The 17,851-nt window shown below is 45.5% G+C and overlaps 1 protein-coding gene across 1 annotated transcript in view; it reads left to right on the top strand.

Annotated features, from left to right (window-relative positions):
• The first annotated feature begins 873 nt into the window (after positions 1–873).
• The window catches only part of atp8b1 (ATPase phospholipid transporting 8B1), a 225,627-nt gene continuing 208,649 nt past the window's right edge, over positions 874–17,851 (top strand). Inside the window, exon 1 of the mRNA XM_085974400.1 lies at positions 874–1,054. The gene's annotated coding sequence lies outside the window, so the exon portion shown is untranslated. The remainder of the gene's footprint in view (positions 1,055–17,851) is intronic.

The following is a 17,851-nucleotide window of genomic DNA, read 5'->3' on the forward strand; positions in this document are numbered from 1 at the left end:
TTTGAGGACAGGATCAATCTTGGCTGCGCTACCCACTGCAGTCAAATAGTTTAGAGACACTCACTGTTAATCCGCAATGCATGGAAGGCCACTTTTGTGAAATACTTGCAGGCAACTGGTGCCAAAGGAGCTGCATCTTTGTCAGAAATCAATGTTGGTAAGAAAAATGAAAAACGTGAGGTTTTGTTTTAATTTATGGGAAATTTTCCCATTTTCCTGATTTAAATAGAGAACCCTTTTACTTTTTGTTTCCCTGGTAATTACCATCTTCTCAGGTTCCAACCCTCAGTCAACAATACTCATTTCCTTTCTTTCTTCATACAAACCAGCTGAAACCAGCTGTCTTAAATTTGCAAATAGGGGCCATTTGTTACCTAGTAACAACACCTGACGCCACATTTTTTCCAAGCTCTCAGTCAAAACTGGGGCAAGACAAAAAAAACGAATTTTATATTCACAACCAAATCTCAGCACTCTTTCTTCTGTGAGTTTATGGTATCCTTTCTACCTAATTGAGGATCATAGCCACAAGCTGTCTACCTTCAGGTATTCAGCGGGCGTAGCTGTTGTTCCACATCTTTTTTTAAAAAAGGTCATAACATAATTTCTACATTTCTCCCTGTCCGTCAAGAAACTTAACTTTAGTTTCAAAGGTTTATATTTTTAAAGCGTCACCACTTCTATAATGTAACAAAGTACCCTAATTAATTCACAGTATAACCCCAGAACATTCAAATGAAGCTTCAGTAATGGAGTACAGAAAGAATAAAGTGGTGATGTTTCTGTCTGCACCTGGAGTCATGTGACTTCAGACCCATCCCAGCTTTAAAGGAGTAGGAAGTGCTCTTACTTCGGTTTCCTTGGCCAGCAAGGTGTCATAAATGTTTGCTTTTGCAGTGGGAGAGAGAAAAAAAAGTTGAAAAACTCGTTTGTCAAGTTGCTTGCAGTGAAAGAGCTCATTATACTGAAAGCAAATCCTTCAGGTGGAGCATTCAAACTGAGAAGCACAGTCCCCAGAACTGAGAGAGGACATATTTAACTTGTAGGGACTCCGGTAAGACAATTAAATTGACTGATTTTATAAAAGGTTACTTTGATTGGCAGGGTTTTGTGTTGTAAGGTAAACCACTGAGTGACAGAGAGCAAACTTGTTTGGTTGTGATGTTACGATCTGAAGCAAAATCTGTTGTTTACATGCCAGACTGTAAGATATCTTGCCTGTTAATTTTCATCTGATTAAGTACCAAGTTTTAGAAACTAATTATCAACTGTGCCTGTATTACGCTCTGCTTTAAAAGCATTCTGTGAAGTAGGTGTTACTGTAGTCCATGTGACGAGACCAGTAATTTTTAATTCTTGCTACCTGTGGGTTTTATATTTTTTAGTAAATGGAGTTTTTAAGTATTGCTATATCGTGTTTTTGAAGTGATTTTAAAAACCCTTGCTGTTCGAGTGATTAAAAAATTAAAAGGCTACCTGCCTGTGAGAATGAACGAGTTTGAATCGTGTGTAATGTGCACGAAAGAACACCTCCCACGCTTTGCCTGTGCTGGGATGTTTTGTTTGAATGCTTGGCTCTTAGTTGAACCTGTGAGTTTACCAATTTGACTTTATTTAAATACAATTATGCATCTTATTTTGGGAGAGTGACTCCTCTCATCTCTGTGTGTTGCTGCCCTGCTTTTACACAAGTCCAAAGCTGGTCTCCAGACACTGCACTTTTTCCAAGTCACAAGCATGGTGAAGCATTGCACTGCAACTTGGTATTTAATGGTTTTTTTCTCTTTAGGAGTCCCATTGATAGGTTTCTTTCCCACCAGTTACGTACCTTTCCCACCAGTTACGTACAAGTCCATAATCACATTCTTGCTTAAAGAACTTGGGCCTGCAAAAAAACAAATGTTCAACGGGTTGGTTTCTTGAATTTACTGAACAATTACTGGCATTTCTATCCTTCTTCTTGGGCAGTCCCTCGGAACCGAGGATGACTTGCTTCCACATTAAAAATGAGTTCTCAGGTGACGAATGAGTCCAATGCAGGACCTACAGTTTCTCTCACAGGTGGGGCAGACGGTGGTTGAAGGGGCGGGTGGGTGGGGTGCTTGGGTTGATGTGCGCTGCTTGCGCTTGGCTTCCGTTTGCTCCCGATGAAGAGACTCGAGGTATTCGGCGCATTCCCGGATGCTTCTCCTCCACTTCGTGTGGTCTTGGGCCAGGGATTCCCAGGTGTCAGTGGGGATGTTAGACTTTTTCAAGGCGGCTTTGAGGGTGTCCTTGAAGCGTTTCCTCTGTCCACCTGAGGCTCTCTTGCCATGTCGGAGCTCCGAGTAGAGCGCTTGTTTTGGGAGTCTTGTATTGGGCATGCGGACGATGTGACCCGTCCATCGGAGCTGATTGAGCGTGGTCAAAGCTTCGATGTTGGCCTGAGCAAGAACACTGACGTTGGTGCGCCTATCCTGCCAATGAATTTGCAGGATCTTGCGGAGGCAGCATTGGTGATACCTCTCCAGTGCTTTGAGGTGCCTGCTGTACATGGTCCATGTCTCTGAGGCATACAGGAGGGCGGGTATCACGGCTGCTCTGTAGACCATGAGCTTAGTGCCGGGTTTGAGGCCCTGGTCTTCAAACACTCTCTTCCCCCAGCGACCGAAGACTGCACTGGCACACTGAAGGTGGTGTTGGGCTTTGTCGTTGACAGTAGGCTCCTGAGGTATGGAAAGTGGTCCACGTTGCCCAAGGCCTGTTCGTGGATTTTGATAATCGGGGGGCAGCACTGTGTGGCGGGGGCAGGTTTGTAGAGGACCTTTGTCTTACGGATGTTTAGTGTAAGGCCCATGCTCTCGTACGCTTCGGTGAAGGTGTTGACGATGGTTTGGAGTTCGACCTCCGAGTAAGTGCAGACGCAAGCATTGTCTGCATACTGTAATTTGACGACAGAGGATGGGACGACCTTGGGTCTGGACTGGAGGTGACGGAGTTTGAACAGTTTCCCGTTTGTCCTGTAAATTAGCTCCACTCCAGCGGGGAGCTTACTGAGGGTGAGATGGAGCATTGCAGCAAGGAAGATCGAGAAGAGCGCTGGTGCGATGACACAGCCTTGCTTGACCCCGGTTCGTATGTGAATTGGGTCTGTGGTGGAACTGTTGGTCAGGATCATGGCTTGCATGTCGTCGTGAAGCAGGCGGAGGCTGCTTTCTTGAATTTACTGAACAATTACTGGCATTTCTATAGCACAGTAAACACAGTATAACATCTCCAGGTGTTTCAGAGGAAGTTAGAATGGACAGTTAAGCCTTTATGAAGGAGTTGAGAGGTCATCAAAAGCTTGGCTTTCAGAAGGCTTTTAAAGATAAAGCAAGGTGGAGAAGTTTAGTTCCAGAGTGTGAGGCTGAGATAGCTGAAGGTTCTCCCACCAACAATAGAACAGAGTGAGTACGCGGGATGAGTAGAAGGCCAGAGTCATCCTGGGATAGGAGGGAATATAAGGTTGTATGAGGCAGAGAATGGTGCAGATTACGGAGAGATTTGTAGATGAGCGTGATTTTTACATTTGATACATAGGGAGCTTCTGTAGGTCATTGGAGAAGAGGATGATTGGCAAGAAGCAGTTAATGTGGGACATGATTTCAGCTGTGGATTTGAGAAAGTTGGATGTTGTGGCGATCCGAAAGTTGGAACGTAAGAAGTTGAAGATGTCTCTGCAATCCTTTGGAAGCTGGCTGTGTGTGTTTATGACCGATGTCACTGAGGGGCAGCATGTAGCTGAGGATGTGGCCAAAATGGATCCTTGGGGGAACTCCAGAGGTGAAGTGTGATGATAGGAGGAGAAACTGTTGTTACAGATGCAAACACTGCATTGGGACAGGTTGAACATGCAATGGTAGTCTAACGGAGGAGAAGTATTAGAGGAGGATGGCTTGGTTGACTGTGTTAAATGCCGTGGTGGGGTCAAGGAAGATAAGGTGTGTTTTGGTTATGAGGGCCACAGCATATCCATGACATGAACCTCAACAAATCAGGCCTTGCCTTTACTACCACTCCACTGGCATCAGCTGTTCTGACTACATTACCCGCTTCAATCCCTCATTCCTGTCATTTAATATCCTTGTCATTTACCATTTTCCCTCCCATGCTGACTTCCATTCCAAAATAGCCTACTTTCTCTATTCCCTTAGCCCCTGCTTGTCATCCTCAATCTAAAATAAAACTCCCCTAGCCCCCTTGCTTTTGACCTCCTGTTGTCTCTCCCAATCTTTCCATTCATAGAAATGTCCTACCTATATCCTTGGCCATCCCGTGGCCTCTCTGCATCCATCTCTGACAAGGCTATCTCTGACCAATTGCTCATCTCCCTTACAATCCACATTCAGTCCCACTATTGCAACCATCAACTCTTCCCCATGCCCCCTCAGGCCTTCACTCTTAAATTCCCAACTCACTTGCTTTTGGCCTATCACATGTCACAATACCTTTAAACCCTGTCTGACTCTGCACCATTTATTAAAAAAAATAAAATAAATAAATCTCAAAATCCAACTCTTCCAGACATTTTCAATTTCACACTTCGGAGCCTTAGTTTAATAGTTTATGTACTTCACTGTGCTGTTGCCAACGGCAACCTGGCATGGTAAATAAAGTGGTGCTGCCCATCACCAAAACAGATGGTTCCTGCGGGTAATTCTGGAGATGAACTGTCCGTCCCATAGGGTAACGGAAGCTAAGTCACGTTTTCTGGCTTGCCAACATGTTGAGCAATAGGTCAGTGAAAAGGATTTGCATTTGCCTTTCTGTATAGGCATTTTCTAGTTCTTTATATCCAGAAAAGAAGTTGCCCCAATTACAAAAATGATTACAGACGGGCAAGTGGCAATGAGGAAAAAAACTTGCATTTTGCAAAGCCTTTCACATCAATATCATAGGCCATTTCACAAAATTAATTATTTTTTTCATGTCCAGAGACTGTAACTTAGGCAGCAATATGCCACAAACAGCCATGAGATGAACTATCAATCTATTGTGGCAGTATTGTAAAAAGGAAAAGATTAGCAAAAGTAAATGTGGGTCCCTTAAAGGCTGAGACAGGACAAATTATAATGGGGAATAAGGAAATGGCAGAGAAATTAAACCAATACTTTGTCTGTCTTCACGGAAGAAGATGCAAAAAAACCTCCTGGAAATTGTAGAGAACCAAGGCTCTAGCGAGAATGAGGAACTCAAAGAAATTAGTTTTAGTAAAAAAAAAAGTACTGGACAAATTAATGGGACTGAAACCGATAAATCCCCTGGACCTGATGGCCTACATCCGAGGGTTTTGAAAGAGGTGGCTGTAGAGATAGTGCATGCATTGGTTGTCATCTTCCAAAATTCCATAGATTCTAGAATGGTTCCAGCGGATTGGAAGGTAGCAAATGCAACCTCACTATTTAAGAAAGGAGGGAAAGAGAAAACTGGAAACTACAGACCAGTTAGCCTGACATCCGTAGTAAGGAAAATGCTAGAATCTATTATTAAGGACGTGGTAACAGGGCACTTAAAAAATAATAATAGGATTGGGCAGAGTCGATACTGATTTATGAAAGGGAAATCGTGTTTGACAAATCTGTTAGAGTTTTTTGAGGTTGTAACTAGTAAAATAGATAAGGGGGAACCAGTGGATGTGGTATATTTGGGTTTTCAGAAGGCATTCGATAAGGTATCACTCGAGGTTATTGAACAAAATTAGGGCTCATCGGATTGGGGGTAATATACTAGCATGGATTGAGGATTGGTTAATGGAAGAAAACAGAGAGTAGGAATAAACGGGTCATTTTCAGGTTGGCATGCTGTAACTAGTGGGGTACCGCAAGGATCAGTGCTTGGGCCTCAGCTATTCACAATCCAGATCAATGATTTGGATGAGGGGAGCAAATGTAATATATCCAAGTTTGCTGATGGTACAAAGCTGGGTGGGAATGTAAGTTGTGAGGAGGATGCAAAGAGGCTTCAAGGGGATATAGACAGGCTAAGTGAGTGGGCAAGAACATGGCAAATGGAATATAATGTGGAGAAATGTGAAGTTATCCACTTTGGTAGGAAAAATAGAAAAGCAGAGTTTTTTAAATGGGAATGTTGGTGTTCAGAGGGACGTGGGTGTCCTTCTACACAATTCACTGAAAGTTAACATGCAGGTACAGGAAACAATTAGGAAAGCAAATGGTATGTTGGCCTTTATTACAAGAGGATTTGAGTATAAGAGTAAAGGGCCTAGAAATTCAGTAAGGCGCTGCCAGCTTTGCGGCCAGTTACCGCCCAAAGAGGGCTTCTGTGCCAATAGAGGAGTTTGCGCTGATATTCAGCGCAGCGGTAATGGCGGCGGTAGCCGTTAGCGCTGCGCCGGCACCGATGACGTCATCGGTGTGCGCAGTGCCCCGGTACCGGCCCGACCCCCATATTTAGTTGCGGCCGCCTCTTCCGCAGCGGCCGCAAACAGCGATCAGAAAACGGGGCCGTACTGTAGCCTTAGTGGGGCGCTTTAAGGTGGAGGTGCGGCCGGCCGCTTTTTCGGCGGCCGCCTGCCCGCACCTCCTTCCCTGGCCTCCTCCACGCCCCCCCCCCCCCCCCACGGCATTGCCGGCTGCTTTCCACGAACCCGGCACTTCTCCGTGGTGCCGGGCTCATTTGCCGGCACTATCCAGCGGCGATCTCCCCGTTGCAGGCACCTCCCCCTTAAGAGAAGGAGGAGGAATGCAGTACCGCAGCCTGCCGCTCCGCAGCGGGTGGCGCAGCGGCGCCTAGAGCGCTGAAATTCAGTTTCAGCGCCCCAAGCGGGGGCAGGCACACCCTGGAATAGCGCCCGGTTCCGACTTGGGGCGCAAAAACTGAATATCTGACGGGCGCAACTGGCTCCGCGCTCAGCGCTAACTTTTGGGCGCACGCCAGCTGGCGGGCCCAAAGTGAATTTCTAGGCCAAGATGTCTTACTGCAATTATATAGGGCCCTGGTGAGACCACACCTGGAGTATTGTGTACAGTTTTGGTCTCCTTACCGAGGAAGCATATACTTGCCATAGAGGGAGTGCAATGAAGGTTCACCAGACTGTTTCCTGGGATGGGGGAATTGTCCCATGAGGAGAGATTGAGTAGACGAGACCTATATTCTCTAGAGTTTAGAAGAATGAGAGGTGATCCCATTGAAACATACAAATTTCTTACAGAGCTTGACAGGGTAGATGCAGGGAGAATGTTTCCCCTGGCTGGGGAGTCGATAACTAGGGGTCACAGTCTCCGAATAAGGGGTCGGCCATTTAGGACTGAGATGAGGAGAAATTTCTTCATTCAGAGGGTGGTGAATCTTTGGAATTCTCTACCCCAGAGGGCTGTGGAGGCTGTCGTTGAGTATATTCAAGACAGAGATCGATAGATTTTTGGATATTAAGGGATATGTGCAAGAAAGTGGAGTTGAGGTAGAAGATCAACCATGATCTTATTGAATGGTGGAGCAGGCTCGAGGGGGCAAATAGCCTACTCCTGCTCCTATTTCTTATGTTCTTACTGCTTGAAGAAGAAATGTTAACCAGAGCACTGGGAGCAATTCCACCTTATCTTTTGAATAATGTCACACGATTTCCAGCATCCATCTGAATAGGCAGGAGCTTGGTTTAACATCTTATCTGGCACTTCCAACGATGCTGATGTCCTTCAGTTCTGCACTGCAGTCTTGGGTGGATTTTTAAAATCATATTTACTTTTGGGATGTGGACAAGACTGGCAGAAGATTGTAGGCCTTCTCTTTGACTGTCTGCAGTCTTTGTGCTGACAGTGCACCCACAGTGGTGTTGGGGAATTTCGGAATATTGACCCAGTGATAGACAAATGACTGGTGATATACGTCTTAAGTCAGAATTGTGTGTATGCTGGAGGGTGACTGTAAGTAGTGTTTCCATAAATCTAGGCAGTAGCAATCATGGATGGTTTGGTGTCAATCCCCAGTGCCTGGCTTGAACCCTCAACATTTTGACCCAGAAGTGAAAGAGTTAGCAACTGAGCCAAACTGACTTTGGATTCTGTCTGCCAACAAGCTGAGCAGAACAGCCCATATGTGCAGGTCGGCAAGATGTTTTTTTTACTTCCTATCCTGCGCAGGATTTCTCTGGCTTTTGGTGGACAGATGGCATGACTTGGAAATAAATATTTAATACAAGCTTGAGCAAATGCAGCTGTTTCTGTTGTTCTAGTATAAACTGAGCAGTTACCATAGCACTTGAACTAATTCTAGAAATGAATCAATTGTCAAAACCCGTTGCAATTGCCTGAAAACCCAAGAGTATCAGTTAAGTCTGATTGGTGAATCTCCCTGGACTTTTAGAAGCTTATACATTAAGTGAATGCTGCTGACTGTAGACGTCTTTTACACTGAATTGTAAACCGAGGGAATGCTGTAATCTGAATAGTTGGAAGAAGTTGGGGGATGTGTGTGAAAGAAGGAAGTGATCAAAGATTACCTTGTCTGTGAACTAGACAATGGGGGTAGAGTGGCCACATGATGGTAGGATCGAGAGGATGGTCATGAATATGGTATCTCGTAGCCTATTGAAGAATTCAACCAGCTTAATAAGATATGACTACCTTTTTGAGATGTTGCAAGTCTCTAATAACCTATTCTGTCAAGGTGGTCATACAGTGACTCCCTAATGAACCCTTCTGACAGCATTCCTATAACTACGTCAAGCTTATGGGCGTATTATTTTCCCATTCTGACTTCGCCCTTTTTGTATATTGATGCAACATGAGCCTCCCTCCAGTTGATTTGGAATGATCCCAGACTCCAGTGAGTTATTAAATGCAGAAGAGGAAATCACCTGAAATTCCACATACACAAATGTAATTTCCAAACTTTGTTCACTCTATCTAACAAAATACTCCCAATGGGGAAGAACAGAACCGGAATGTAGAGTTTCCTCCACATACCAGTTCACCTTCACCACACAGACTGCAGCAGTTCAAGGCGGCGGCTCACCTTCTTCTTCTTCTTAGGCAGTCCCTCGGAACCGAGGATGACTTACTTCCACATTAAAAATGAGTTCGCAGGTGGCTGATGAGTCCAATGCGGGACCTACAGTCTCTGTCACAGGTGGGGCAGATGGTAGTTGAAGGGGTGCTTGGGTTGACGTGCGCTCCTTGCGCTGCCTGCGCTTGGCTTCTGCTTGCTCCCGGCGAAGAGACTCGAGGTGTTCGGCGCCTTCCCGGATGCTTCTCCTCCACTTTGTGCGGTCTTGGGCCAGGGATTCCCAGGTGTTGGTGGGGATGTTACACTTTTTCAAGGAGGCTTTGAGGATGTCCTTGAAGCGTTTCCTCTGCCCACCTGGGGCTCTCTTGCCATGCCGGAGCTCCGAATAGAGCGCTTGTTTTGGGAGTCTCGTATCGGGCATGCGGACAATGTGACCCGTCCATCAGAGCTGATTGAGCGTGGTCAGAGCTTCGATGCTGGGGATGTTGGCCTGAGCAAGAACACTGACGTTGGTGCGCCTATTCTGCCGATGGATTTGCAGGATCTTGCGGAGGCAGCGTTGGTGGTACCTCTCCAGTGCTTTGAGGTGCCTGCTGTACATGGTCCATGTCATCACCTTCTCAAAGGCAATTTGGGATGGGCAATAAATACTGGTGATGCCCAGATCCTATTAACGAATATAAAAAAAAAATACCAGTTGCAGACTTGTCAGACAGGAAATGAGGAGAGTTTTTCTGTTGGGATTCAACGGCATTATAAAAATGTTAATTTCGGGATCAAATGCAATTTGAAATTTTAAACCTATTGGGCCATTTGTTTAAAAAAAAAACAAAGATCTTCCATTTTCTGATTGTTTCACAAGTTTAAAGCTTCTTACGATCACATTCCTTAAGTTGCATCATTGCAATATGTGTTCTTTTAAGAGTGCATTGTGTTGCAAATTGAACTTCTGATATTTTTCCTCATGAGCAAACACCAGTACGTTGTGAACCAGTGCAGCCACTGGGTTCTGGATTTCTGTTTGTGGGAGATGTGGGTGAATTGACAAATTGTCAGCCCCCCCAATCATTAGTCCCACTTCTTACCAATGCTGATTACTTTAATGACTACATTGGATTGCATAACGTCTGGCTGTTTGGATTGTCATTCAATCCATTTTCCCTTTTTGGAACTGAAACTCGAGATACATTGAACTTTATTTTTAAATAGATATTTTTACACAGTATGAATTGAAAGTATGGGCCACGGAGGTTTGCAGGCACAAGTACTTTTCTCCCTGGTCATCAGCAGCAGTGCCCAGGAGATCAATCGTTCATTTTTGGAAGACACTCGGGCAAGCCGGGTGGGTTGGCAACCCTTGCGATTTTGATCAAAGATTCCATTTCAGCAGTAGAACATACAGGTGGTGCAAAAATGCTGCATCTATTGGATTAGAGTTCAAGAACAGGAAGGGAACTGTTCCTTTTAGTGGAAGTATATTAAGAACTGTGAAACACCTGGAAATGAGCAGTGGAAAAGCTAAGTAATCAAATAAGAGAAAAATACAGGAACAACCGGACAATACTAATGAGTGACTAATTTATCCAGAGATAGACTGGGCTCAAAGAGTAATGCAAGTGGTAAAGATGTGGGCCAATTTCTGCTTTATGTCCAAAAAGTGAATGGGCAGTACCGGATCCAGTTGGAGGAAATGAATTGGAGCAAATATGTATGGGATGGGAAACATCTAGAAATAGCAACCATAATGTAATTTAGGTTTGATTTTTAAGAAGTATATAGAAAGATAACTTGACTGAAAACAGTCAGTTTCAATAAAGAAAGAAAGACTTGCATTTACATAGTGTCTTTCACAACCTCTGGACGTCCCAAAGCGCTTTACAGCCAAAGACTATACTTTTGAAGTGTAGTCACTTGTAAAGAAGGAAACATGCAGACAATTTGTAAGTCCACTTGAGAGGGTAGATGGGGCCTTGGTTAATCATCTCATGCGAAAGACGGCACCTCTGACACTGCAGTACACCCTCAGTACTGCACTGAAGCGTCAGCCTGGATTATGTGCTAAAATCTCTAGAGTGGACCTTGAACCGACAACCTTTGCCTCGGGAACGAGAGTCCTACCACTGAGCCATGGCTCACAAATTATAATAAGCGAACTAACTGAAACAAATTGGGAAGAAAAATTGGCGTATAAAACCATGCACAAATGATGAGAAATGTTCCAGCAGGAAATGCTTCGGGTACAAACTGGACAGATTTTCACAAGACATGAGGGTAGAACAAAAGCTAGAGTTCCCCGGATGAGTCAGAAAATTAAAATAAAATTTAACTTTATCAAAAAAAAGAGGCAAATGTGAAATCTAGGGATAATAACAAAAGGAAATCATGTGCATAGTAGATAATATAGATTAACATAAGAAGATTAGAAAGATTGAGAGAGAATGAAGAAAGACAGGTTGGTAATATAAAGGAAAATTATAAAGGATTTTATAGATCAAAAGAATAGTTAATAGGGTAAGTTGATCAGAAATGGAAAAAAAAATCATGAATGATGGAATGGTTGAAATACTAAATAAATACAAATGCAAAATACTGCGGATGCTGGAAATCTGCAATCAAAACACAAAATGCTGGAAATACTTAGCAGGTCAGAGAAACCGAGTTAATGTTTTAGGTCGATGACCTTATGTCAGAACGGTCATGGTTTTTTAACAGTCTCATGCTAAATGATTACTTAGCTTAGTTTTCATGGTTGTGACAATGAAAGAGAAGGAGGTGGAACAATTAGATAGGATAACTTATAAATAAGGTAGTAGCCCTGCAAAAATTGTAGGAACTCCGTATATAATCAAACATCCTTGGAATGTGGAGGTTGTGCCAGTGGTTGGAGGATTGCCACTGTAGTACCTCTGTTCAGAATGGGATAAACCAGGTAATTATAGATGAGTCAGCATAAAAGTCAGTAGTAGGTAACTTTTGAAAGGTTATAGTATCGGATAAAATTAATACTCACTTAGAAATGCGTGGGTTAATTAAGAATAGCCACTAGCAATTTGTAAAAGGTGAGTCATGTTACAAAATTTAATGGTGTCCTTTGAGGAAATTGGAGTGTATCGATTCAGGAAATGCCATAGATGCGTACTTGATGGATACAAAGTCATACAAGTATCACTCCACAAATCATTTCATAAGAACATAAGAAATAGGAGCAGGAGTAGGCCACTCTGCCCCTCCAGCCTGCTCCGCCATTTAATGAGATCATGGCTGATCTTCTGCCTCAACTCCATTCACCGGCCCTATCGTCCTATATCCCTTGATGCCTTTACTAGTCAGAAATCTATCGACTTCAGTTTTGAATATACCAATGACTGAGCCTCCACAGCCCTCTGGGGCAGAGAATTCCAAAGATTCACCACCCTCTGTGAAGAAATGTCTTCTCATCTCAGTCATGAATGGCCTACCCTTTATCCTGAGGCTGTGGCCCCTGGTTCTAGACTCCCCAGCCAAGGGAAACATTCTCCCAGCATCCATCCTATCAAGCCCTGTAATAATTTTATATGCTTCAATGAGATCCCCTCTCATTCTTCTGAATTCAAGAGAATACAGGCCTAGTTTACTCAATCTCTTCTCATACGACAGTCCCGCCATCCCAGGAATCAATCTCGTGAACCTTCATTGCACTGCCTCTATGGCAAGTATATCCTTTCTTAGGTAAGGAGACCAAAATTGTACACAGTGCTCCAGGTGTGGTCTCATCAAGGCCCTATATACAAGAAACTCTTTGGTATCCGGGACCGGCGTGGTGCCGGTTTATCAAAAAGTCCGGATTACAGAGAGGTATAGTTAAAAGGTACGAGAGCTCCGTACACAGCAACAAATCCAGGCTTCCCTGTTGCTTAGCAACATGTGCAGGAACTCCGGCCACAGACCAAGCGTCCTTGTTGCTTAGCAACAAGTGTAGGAGCCCCAGTTACACAGCCACAGATCCAGGAACTGCCACTAATATGAAGTAAAACTTACCTGAACTTACTCCTGAATTTTGCCGGTTAACAGAGATTTCCGGTTAATTAGGTGCCGGTAAATCGAGATTTTCCTGTAATTGGAGTAAGACTTCTTTACTCCTGTACTCAAATCCTCTTGTAATGAAGGCCAGCATGCCATTTGCCTTCCTAATGGCTTGCTGCACCTGCACATTCATTTTCAGTGACTCATGTACAAGGACACCCAGGTCCCTTAGAGCATCTGCATTCCCCAATCTTTCACCATTTAGGAAATACTCTGCCTTTCTGTTTTTTCTACCAAAGTGGATAACTTCACATTTATCCAGATGGAATTATATTCCATCTGCCATGCTCTCACCCACTCACTGAGCCTGTCGAGATCCCCTTAAAGCCTCTTCATATCTTCTTCACAACTGCCACTGCCACCAAGCTTTGTATCATCAGCAAATTTGGAAATGTTACATTTAGTCCCCTCATCCAAATCATTGATATAGATTGTGAATAGCTGGGGCTCAAGCACTGATCCTTGTAGTACCCCACTAGTCACAGCCTGCCATCCTGAAAAAGACCCGTTTATCCCTACTTTGTTTTCTGTCTGTTAATCAATTTTCAATCCATGCAAGTATATTACCCCCAATTCCATGTGCCCTAATTTTGTTCACCAACCTCTTATGTGGGAGCTTATCGAAGGTCTTCTGAAAATCCAGATACACCACATCTACTGGTTCCCTTTCCAAAATGTTCTTTTGGCATAGGGAGCGATTGATTGTCTGCTCCATATCCCTCTAGAAAATACTTTACAAAAACTCCTTCGGCACTCTTATCCTGCTTCTAAATCCATCCCTACTATGAACTTTTGTGCTTTTTTTTTTTTCCTCCTGCAATGAAGTAATGGAGTATTGGGTATGTGTGCAGCTTAATTTGTGACCAGTCTGCCTTCCACTGCCCTTGGAGTGTAACTCCTTGGCCTAGAAATTCGGTATGGCCCTGCCAGGTCTTTTGCGCCCGAAATTTAGCGCTCGCCAGGATTCCCGTAGCGCCCACCTAAAATTCAGTTGCGACGGGCCAAGACGGCGGCGGGCGCTATTGCAGGGTTTAGCCGCCTCGCTAGGGGCGTTAAATGTCACTTTCAGGCGTTCAGCTCCCGCTGCGGCACCCGATGCGGTGCGGCAGGCTGGGGTACTGCAGGCCTCCTCCTTCTCTTAAGGAGGAGCTGCCTGCAGCCGTCAGATCACCGGTGGATTACCCCGGCAAATGAGCCCGGCACCACGGAGAAGTGCCGGGCTCGTGGGACACAGACATCAGTGCCGCGGGGGGGTGGTGCAGGAGTCCGGGGAGGGAGGTGCGGGCAGGCGGCCGCCGGGAAAGCGGCCGGCCGCCGCTCCACCTTTATGCGCCGGCCTTTCGGAGCTGCAAGACCCCGTTTCACAAACGCTGTTTGTGGCTGCCACGGGCGAGGCGGCCGCAACTGAATTTGGCCATCAGGCCGGAATAGCATTGCAACCGGGGCGCTGCGCACACCGATGACGTCATCGGTGCCGGCGCAGCGCTACCGGCTAACGCCGATGTTAGGGTCTGTCGTGTATGTACCCGTCTACCTTTAAGAGAACTATTGTATGTAACCGTTCACCTTTAAGAGAACTATTTTAGGTGTGGCACTACTTTGTTTGGCTTCTGTATACGGTAATACCGACGGTGACCACACCAGTATATAAGTGTTGTGCCAGGAGTTATTGGGCAGATTCGTCCTGACCTTCGAATAGTAAAGTCCTGTTTTAAGTTACTCTTGGAGTCTGTGTATTAATTAACTAAACAACCCACAGACTTTACAGTGGCGACGAGTCCGATTGTACCCTGCGGCAACAATAATTCCGAAGCAGTTAACGAGCGTCGAGAAGAGGCAACCGCCCTCGTCATTCTGCTGGGAGAAAACTCGAGTCTGCAGAGCTGGAAAGGAGGAAGAATTCAGAGACAAAGACTTCCATCAGCAACAGGCACTGACTGTCCCTTCTGCCACGGTGAGGAGTGAGCCGATCAGCACGAGAAGCAAGGCGGCCACGGTGACTGAGTAAGGGAAAAGTAAAAAGAATAACCGGAGGATAAGGGCGGTGCACTCGACCACGGTCGAGGGGGAAAGGAGCCGGACAGAAGTCGGGCCCAGAGGCGCTGAGACTGGGGCAGCGTGGAGCAAGGAAGCCACGGTACAGACAGGCTGGGGACGCAACGGCGTCGTGAGACAGCTAGACCGCGACCGGCGAAAAAGGCCGGGCAGCGACCGAAGCCACGAAGCGCAGCGACCGGGAGCGTAGGCGCGGGAAGATATAAAAACTCAGCCGCAGCCGGGGAGGGAAGCACCGGACTGCGAGACGGCTGGGAGAGGCAGAGCCGACCAAGGGAGACTGCGCGAGAGCCAGTCCAGCGGCTGAAACTGTTCTCCGTCAACGGGGTGTACTCAGCGCCGGTAGAGCCGAGAGAGCGGGAGAGAGACCGAGCCCGGGCAAGGGGAACTGAGCGAGAGCCAGCCCAGCGGCTGAACCTGTTCGCCGTCAATGGGGTGTACCCAGCGCCGGTTGCCTTGCCGAGAAAAGGGAAAGCACTGAAGCCGACGCGCAGGCTGTGAATCTGGAAGCCAGCGGCCGTCGCCTGTGGGGGAAAGTGTACCCCTCCCGCTAGGGAAGAAACGCGGGAAGCCGCCATTAGGCGGGGAAGAAGACAGAAGCGGGAAACCACCATTGAAGTGGGCGGGGAGGGAAGATAAGCGCGGGAAACCGCCATTTTCACGGGAAAACCGCCATCTTAGAAAAAAAAATAAGTTAAAGAAATAATTCGGGGTGTTATCAGAAAGAGAGGGAGATGCCTAAGCGTGGTAACATCAATGATTTTAATGCCGAGGTAGAAGACTGGGCCATGTACGTGGAACGCATCGAGATCTATTGTGAGGCCAATAAAATAGAAGAAGATGACAAAGCTATAACCTTGCTAAACTCGATGGGCGCGAAGACATACGGGCTCTTGAAGCATCTACTATCACCAGCTAAACCGGCGGATTAGACTTTCGATGATATTGTGGCTGTTCTGAAGGATCACTTGAACCCCACACCGTTGATGTTGGCGGAACGATTCAAATTCTATGCGAGAACGCAACGGAAAGACGAAAGCAACGCAGAATACTTGGTCGAACTGCGTAGACTAGCGAAATACTGCCAGTTTGGAGGGAATCTGACAGAGGCATTGCGAGACAAGTTCGTGTGCGGGTTGGCAAAGGAAGGAACGCAAAAGCGACTACTCGAAGAGAACGACCTTACACTTGACAGGGCTGTCCTTATTGCAGCATCGCACGAAGCCGCAGCGAAGGGAACTGCGGAAATGCAGCTAAAGACAGCAGCACTAAGTGTGGATCAAATTACCTCGACAACAACAAAATGCTATCGTTGTGGGAAGACAACACACGACCAGAACCAATGCTGGTTTAAGAACCAGGAATGTAGGAAATGTGGCAAACTGGGTCACATAGCTAAGGTATGCCGGTCAGGGAAGAAGACCAACAACCAAAGGACCAACAACCAAAGGAAACCATCACAGGAAAAGTACAACAAGGTACACAAGGTGGCTGAGAAGAGTTCAGAAGAACAGAATTCAGACTCAGACCCAAACGGCCAGGAGCTGGGTAGTCTGAGAATTCACAATGTGAGTAAGGAAGCTGACCTACAAACTATCTGGGTCATGCTAAAAATAGCTGGAATCCAAGTGAAAATGGAGTTGGACACTGGATCAGCTCTATCAGTCATAAATCGAAGGGATTACCACCGGCTATTCTCACATATACCCTTAAGAGATACCAAGTTCGTATTGCAGACATACACGGGGCATAAAGTATACCCCATGGGAAAGATAAGAGTCAAAGTGAGAGATAGGGGTAAAGAACACCCAAGAATGAACTTATACGTACTACATGAGGGAGGACCACCACTTCTAGGACGGGAGTGGATCAAGAAAATAGACATGGAATGGCACTATCTAAAAGCCATAACGAGTGAGGACTCAGTGCAGACAATCAGCTCAGATTCTGAAACGGATGACGATAAGACCAACCCAAATATGAAAGACAAGGCTGAAATGGACTTGCCGACGAAGGTTGGAAAAACGAAGGCATGCATAAAGGCTTATGCTCCAGAGAAGAACAAAGTTTCAGAACAGAACTCCACCGAACAATGACAACCTAGTTTGACAGAAAATTCTGAGCCTGTTCAAGTTACGGACATATCCATGACGGAAGAACACCGAGCTCGGACTCAAACTTATTTCAAATTACGACAACAATTAGAACAATTGAGTTACCGTCTCGTACAAGAGATGAAAACAATGAAAAAGTTCTATGACACCGAATGGGAGAATCTGGAAAGACAACAGAAGCAGCTAGCTCAAGCAGAGAGCGACCATAGAGCCATCGTGACCAATTACCGATCACATCTCCCTTATGCTGTTCAGGAGTTAGAATATTTGCAGGAAGAAGCAAATGAAGAGGAATCTTCAGGAAGCCAGGATTTTATTCCAGTTCTTCTCTACGACTCCTTACAAGCAGAGTGTGAGAAGTTGAAAGAACAGTATGAACAGGCCCAGGCTACAATTCTGGAAGGGGTTAACTCGGCAACCTCCGAAAAGCTAGTTTCAGTGGAAGCATATGAGCAACTGAAGGTTGAACATGAGCAAGAAGTCCAAAGGCTGCAGGAAATTCTTGATGAGCTCAAGGCCAAGACAGACTCATCGGTAGAAGTTCCATCCATAGATGAGAAATTAGAGGTGAAAGACATGGCAGAACCTGAAAGACAAGATGTACAAGAACTCATAAAAATATTAAAGGAAACCCA

This window comes from Somniosus microcephalus, chromosome 2 (genome assembly GCF_052327205.1).
Source record: "Somniosus microcephalus isolate GS21.2 chromosome 2, FLI_Smic_1.0, whole genome shotgun sequence".
In the NCBI taxonomy this organism is placed as follows: domain Eukaryota; kingdom Metazoa; phylum Chordata; class Chondrichthyes; order Squaliformes; family Somniosidae; genus Somniosus; species Somniosus microcephalus.